Genomic DNA, 7,138 nt, shown 5'->3' on the forward strand with positions numbered 1-7,138 from the left:
ATACTGTTCTCCATAGTGGCTGTAGCAATTTACATCCCACCAACTATAGAGGAGGGTTCCTTTTTCTCCACACCCTCTCCAGCATTTATTATTTGTAGACTTTTTTTTTTAAACATCTTTATTGGATTATAATTGCTTTACAATGGCGTGTTAGTTTCTGCTTTATAACAAAGTGAATCAGTTATACATATACATATGTTCCCATATCTCTTCCCTCTTGCATCTCCCTCCCTCCCACCCTCCCTATCCCACCCCTCTAGGTGGTCACAAAGCACCTAGCTGATCTCCCTGTGCTATGCGGCTGCTTCCCACTAGCTAACTATTTTACATTTGGTAGTGTATATATGTCCATGCCACTCTCTCACCCTGTCACATCTCACCCCTCCCCCTCCCCATATCCTCAAGTCCATTCTCTAGCAGGTCTGTGTCTTTATTCCCGTCTTGCCACTAGGTTCTTCATGACCTTTTTTTTTTTTTTCCTTAGATTCCATATATATGTATTATTTGTAGACTTTTTAATGATGGCCATTCTGACTGGTGTGAGGTGATACCTCATTTTACTATTATAGTTTTGATTTGCATTCCTCTATAATGAGCAATGTTGAGCATCTTTTCAGGTGCCTTTTGGCCATCTGTATGTCTTTTTTTTTTTTTTTTTTTGCCGCACCGCGTGCCATGCGGGATCTTAGTTCCCCAACCAGGTAGAGAACCTGTGCCCTCTGCAGCGGAAGCATGGAGTCCTAACCACTGGACTACCAGGGAATTCCCATCTGTATGTCTTCTTTGGAGAAACGTCTATTTAGATCTGCTGCCCATTTTTTGATTGAGTTGTCTGATTTTTTAACATTGAGCTATATGAGCTGTTGGTATATTTTGGAGATTAATCCCTTGTTGGTTGTTTGCAAATATTTTCTCCCATTTCTGTAGGTTGTCTTTTTGTTTTGTGTATGGTTTTCTTTGCTCTGCAAAAGCTTTTAAGTTTAATTAGATCCCATTTATTTTAGTTTTTATTTTCATTACTCTAGGAGATGGATCCAAAAAGATATTGCTGTGATTTATGTCAAAGAGTGTTCTGCCTATGTTTTCCTCTAGGAATTTTATAGTATCTGTTTTTACATTTAGGTGTTTAATACATTTTGAGTTTATTTTTCTGTATGGTGTTAGAGAATGTTCTAATTTCATTCTTTTACATGTAGCTGTCCAGTTTTTCTGGGAACCTGCTTTTGAAAGTGTTCACGACACCTACTCTGAGCATGCTGAAAAGTCAGGAGAAGCCACTTATCACACTGTCTAGAACCTTGCTATTTAAAATATGTTCTGTAGGGACTTCCCTGTCAGTCCAGTGGTTAAGACTCCATGCTTCCAATCCAGAGGATGCAGTTTCGATCCCTGATCAGGGAACTAAGGTCCCACATGCCACCCAGCATGGCCAAAAAATAAAAGATAAAAAACAAATAAATAAATAAAATAAGATAAAATAAAATATATTCTGTAGACCAACATCACTGGCATTACCTGGGAATTTATTTTTAAATGCAGAAACTCAGCACCCCCCTCAAATTTACTGAATCAGAATCCACATTTTAACAAGACCTCCAGCTACTTCATAGCCAAATAAAAAATCAAGAAGCACTAATCCGTAACAATAGCCCTTAATGTTCCATTCAACAGTATTAAATTATGTTTGGAGATCAATTGACCAGGATCTTTCAACTTCAATTCACACAACTATCCTTAGAGGTATGATCTACAAGGGAAAACAATGGTTAGTAACAAAAATTGAGTGATGATTTAGAACAGATCCTGGGACTTCAAGCTCTGAACATAGTTATGGCAATTATCAAGGTAAAGACCATCGTCTAAGTTATTCAAAAGAAGGCCAAATACAGACACAGTTTACTTTAGTGGAAAGAGTGAAAAGTGATGTATTTCTCATCCATCTAATTGGGAACCAGATTTTAAAAGGAAAGAATTTATTCTTATTACAAAACCCTTATAAATACATGATATTGACAAAGATTAGAAAAGTCAATTAATCCTTGCCTTTGCCAACACTTTGAAGAATTAGATAGAAGCACCTGCTGCCTTGAAAATAAGGCCATCTATTCTTTCCAGTCCAGGTCCTTTCCAGATCCAAGATATTAAACCTCAGAAGAAAAGCTCACATATTGAAATTTGGTCATTTGGTGCAAGGTGTGGGAGGGATTATACTCTGTGAAATCTCCTAAAACTGGAACAATGTAGCTATTAGCTTTAGTCATTTAGGATTTTCGGATTATAGCTACAAATTGAGTGCATTGACCTTAAATGAACAAGCCTACCACCAGCAGGCCAAAGGCTAGTAAGATTAGCCAACTGTCTGAGATAAGGGAGTTGGTCAGATTTGCAGAACAAGTTAATACGGTACGAGCAGAATTCATAAGAGAGTCAACTGATTCAGGTGAATTACTGCAAACCATGGCTGCAGTAGAAAGTAGAGTTAAGCATTTGTGTAGAGTCTGCCTTGAAAATACAAATAAGGAAAGTGAGTGAGAAGAAGTGTCATTGTACAATTACATAAGGACATTGTCAGTGCCCAGTGCTGTTGGATCAGCTGGATGAGTCCTGGGCTGAGCTCAGCAAGAGGAGGTTTTACTTGAGAGGTTACATAAACAGAAAAAGAACCATGTCATTTGTAAAAGCATGCTTAGGCTGGTGCTAGTGCCAGGGGTTAAGTCAAAAAAATGATTCAGACTGCACGAACACGTCGGGGTACTAAGTGCTGTGGAAAACGTTCTCCAGCTGCTGCAGCTGCAACTGGGTGAACGCAGTACGGTTGCGGCGCTGCTTTCTTGCTATGATCTGTGGCCCCTCAGCGGCCGGTGGGGCCAGCTCCTCCTGCTGCTGTGGGGGCTCAAGAACACCGCCATTGTCCTCACGGTTTTCGTCCAAGGGGCTGGGCCTGGCCGCATCAAGGTAGTTTGCTGCTGCTGCTTCTCCAGGCTCAGGTTATGACGGGCCACGTATCCTCCTCCTCCTCTCCTCAGGTTACAACCTCTAAGGTCAAGATAACCATAGTGACCTTGGAATTAAGTGTGATGAAGATGTGAGGAGGTTGGGTACCTATGTTTCCATCTGAAAAGTCACCTGCTGACCAGGAGCATCCATATTGAACTGTTAGGGATGATTGATGACCATCACTTGGAAGCAGCAGAACCAGGATGAATTGCTTGGCTACAGTCCACTCACTGCTTACACCTTCATAGCAAGATCTTTTGTGGGAGCAGATGTTTGGAATTGGAGTGGGTAAGCCGTGTGGCTGACAGGGTCTTGGTGCTCTGACCTGGTGTCAGGCCTGAGCCTCTGAGGTGGGAGAGCCGAGTTCAGGACATTGGACCACCAGAGACCTCCCGGCCCCACGTAATATCAACCTGTGAGAGCTCTCCCAGAGATCTCCATCTCAATGCTAAGACCCAGCTCCACCTAATGACTAGCAAGCTCCAGTGCTGGACACCCCATGCCAAACAACTAGCAAGACAGGAACACAACCCCACCCATTAGCAGAGAGGCTGCCTAAAATCATACTAAGTTCACAGACACCCCAAAACACACCACTGGACACGGCCCTGCCCACAAGAAAGACAAGATCCAGCCCCACCCACCAGAACACAGGCATCAGTCCCCTCCACCAGGAAGCCTACACAAGCCACTGAACCAACCTCACCCACTGGGGGCAGACACCAAAAACAATGGGAACTACGAACTTGCAGCCTGTGAAAAGGAGACCCCAAACACAGTAAGTTAAACAAAATGAGAAGACAGAGAAATATGCAGCAGATGACGGAGCAAGGTAAAAACCCACCAGACCAAACAAATGAAGAGGAAATAGGCAGTCTACCTGAAAAAGAATTCAGAGTAATGATAGTAAAGATGATCCAAAAGCTTGGAAATAGAATGGAGAAAATACAAGAAACATTTAATAAGAACCTAGAAGAACTAAAGAGCAAACAAACAATGATGAACAACACAATAAATGAAATTTAAAATTCTCTAGAAGGAATCAATAGCAGAATAACTGAGACAGAAGAACGGATAAGTGACCTGGAAGATAAAATAGTGGAAATAACTACTGCAGAGCAGAATAAAGAAAAAAGAATGAAAAGAATTGAGAACAGTCTCAGAGACCTCTGGGACAACATTAAACTCACCAACATTCGAATTATAGGGGTCCCAAAAGAAGAACAGAAAAAGAAAGGGTCTGAGAAAATATTTGAAGAGATTATAGTTGAAAACTTCCCTAACATGGGAAAGGAAATAGTCAACCAAGTCCCGGAAGTAAAGAGAGTCCCATACAGGATAAATCCAAGGAGAAACATGCCAAGACACATATTAATCAAAGTATCAAAAATTAAATACAGAGAAAAAATATTAAAAGCAGCAAGGGAAAAGCAACAAATAACACACAAGGGAATGCCCATAAGGTTAACAGCTGATCTTTCACCAGAAACTCTGCAAGCCAGAAGCGGGTGGCAGGACATATTTAAAGTGATGAAAGGGAAAAACCTACAACCAAGATTACTCTACCCAGCAAAGATTTCATTCAGATTCGACAGAGAAATTAAAACCTTTACAGACAAGCAAAAGTTGAGAGAACTCAGCACCACCAAACCAGCTTTACAGCAAATGTTAAAGAAAATTCTCTAGGCAGGAAACCAGAGAAGGAAAAGACCTACAAAAACAAATCCAAAACAATTAAGAAAATGGTAATAGGAACATACATATCGATAATCACCTTAAATGTAAATAGATTAAATGCTCCAACCAAAAGACATAGACTGGCTGAATGGATACAAAAACAAGACCCGTATACATGCTGTCTACAAGAAACCCACTTCAGACCTAGGGACACATACAGACTGAAAGTGAGGGGATGGAAAAAGATATTCCATCCAAATGGAAATCAAAAGAAACTGGAGTAACAATTCTCATATCAGATAAAATAGACTTTAAAATAAAGACTATTACAAGAGACAAAGAAGGACACTACATAATGATCAAGGGATCAATCCAAGAAGAAGATATAACAATTATAAATATATATGCACCCAACATAGGAGAACCTCAATACATAAGGCATATGCTAACAGCCATAAAAGGAGAAATCGACAGTAACACAATAATAGTAGGGGATTTAACACCCCACTTTCACCAATGGACTGATCATCCAAAATGAAAATTAATAAGGAAACACAAGCTTTAAAGGACACATTAGACAAGATGGACTTAATTGTTATTCACAGGACATTCCATCCAAAAACAACAGAATACACTTTCTTCTCAAGTTCTCATGGAACATTCTCCAGGATAGAGCATATCTTGGGTCACAAATCAAGCCTTGGTAATTTTAAGAAAATTGAAATCGTATCAAGTATCTTTTCCAACCATAACACTATGAGACTAGATATCAATTACAGGAAAAAAAAAACTGTAAAAAATACAAACACATGGAGGCTAAACAATATGCTACTAAATAACCAAGAGATCACTGAAGAAATCAAAGAGGAAGTCAAAAAATACCTAGAAACAAATGACGATGAAAACACCATGACCCAAAACCTATGGGATGCAGCAAAAGCAGTTCTAAGAGGGAAGTTTATAGCAATACAATCCTACCTCAAGAAACAAGAAACATCTCAAATAAACAACCTAACCTTACACCTAAAGCAATTAGAGAAAGAAGAAGAACAACAACAAAAAACCCCAAAGTTAGCAGAAGGAAAGAAATCATAGAGATCAGATCAGAAATAAATGAAAAAGAAATGAAGGAAACAATAGCAAAGATCAATAAAACTAAAAGCTGGTGCTTTGAGAAGATAAACAAAATTGATAAACCATTAGCCAGACTCATCAAGAAAAAAAGGGAGAAGACTCAAATCAATAGAATTAGAAATGAAAAAGGGGAAGTAACAACTGACACTGCAGAAATACAAACGATCATGAGAGATTACTACAAGCAACTCTATGCCAATAAAATGAACAACCTGGAAGAAATGGACAAATTCTTAGAAATGCACAACCCGCCGAGACTGAACCAGGAAGAAATAGAAAGTATGAACAGACCAATCACAAGCACTGAAATTGAAACTGTGATTAAAAATCTTCCAACAAACAAAAGCCCAGGACCAGATGGCTTCACAGGCGAATTCTATCAAACATTTAGAGAAGAGCTAACACCTATCCTTCTCAAACTCTTCCAAAATATGGCAGAGGGAGGAACACTCCCCAACTCATTCTACGAGGCCACCATCACCCTGATACCAAAACCAGACAAAGATGTCACAAAGAAAGAAAACTACAGGCCAAGATCACTGATGAACATAGATACAAAAATCCTCAACAAAATACTAGCAAACAGAATCCAACAGCACATTAAAAGGATCATACAATTGAAGTTCTCTTCAGAATGCTTCAATTTTCTTAGTCAAGTAGGAAGCAAGATCATTAACTCAAAGTGGGGTGGGGGGGAGATATTAAGTTAAAGAACGAGGAGAAGGTGTAAATTAGTTGCCCAGGAGAGTGGAAGATAATGGACTTGGGAAGCATAATATGATTGCTGGACAGCACTCAGGGCCCAACGGAAGTTTGTCAATTTAAACACACGTCAGCTTAGTTGTTCTTCAGCCGTGTTCAGCCATGTGGAGCAGATACAAAGTTGGAATCAACCAGGGTTTTGTGTTGGCTGAATGAGTACAATTTTCCCAGAGATAGGCAAGTATAGTATAAACAAGGAAGTGATTAAAATGATTGCCCATAGAATTTAAGATGGAAAGAGATTGGAGTGAATATATTAAGTTGAGGGACAATGAAGAGGTGATAGAAAAAATGAGTATATATCCTGGTGGTATCTAAGGATATTTATTGGAGGGAGTGAGCTGGAAAGATAGGAAGGGGTACTTAAGGACTAGGATTCATAAATCAAAGATTGGAGAGGCTTCTATAGCCCAGGAGGAAATGGTTCCAGGGCGCCTGTGTTTGCTACAAAGAGTGAGACAGATCCTATGGGAATCTTGCTGAACTCAGTAAATTGTGGGAAATCACCACTGGAGGATGATGGCACGCCCCACTCCTCATTCCCCCCAAAGCTTTAACAATTTAGAAT

The sequence above is a fragment of the Balaenoptera acutorostrata genome, chromosome 11, assembly GCF_949987535.1.
Source record: "Balaenoptera acutorostrata chromosome 11, mBalAcu1.1, whole genome shotgun sequence".
Taxonomy (NCBI): Eukaryota; Metazoa; Chordata; class Mammalia; order Artiodactyla; family Balaenopteridae; genus Balaenoptera; species Balaenoptera acutorostrata.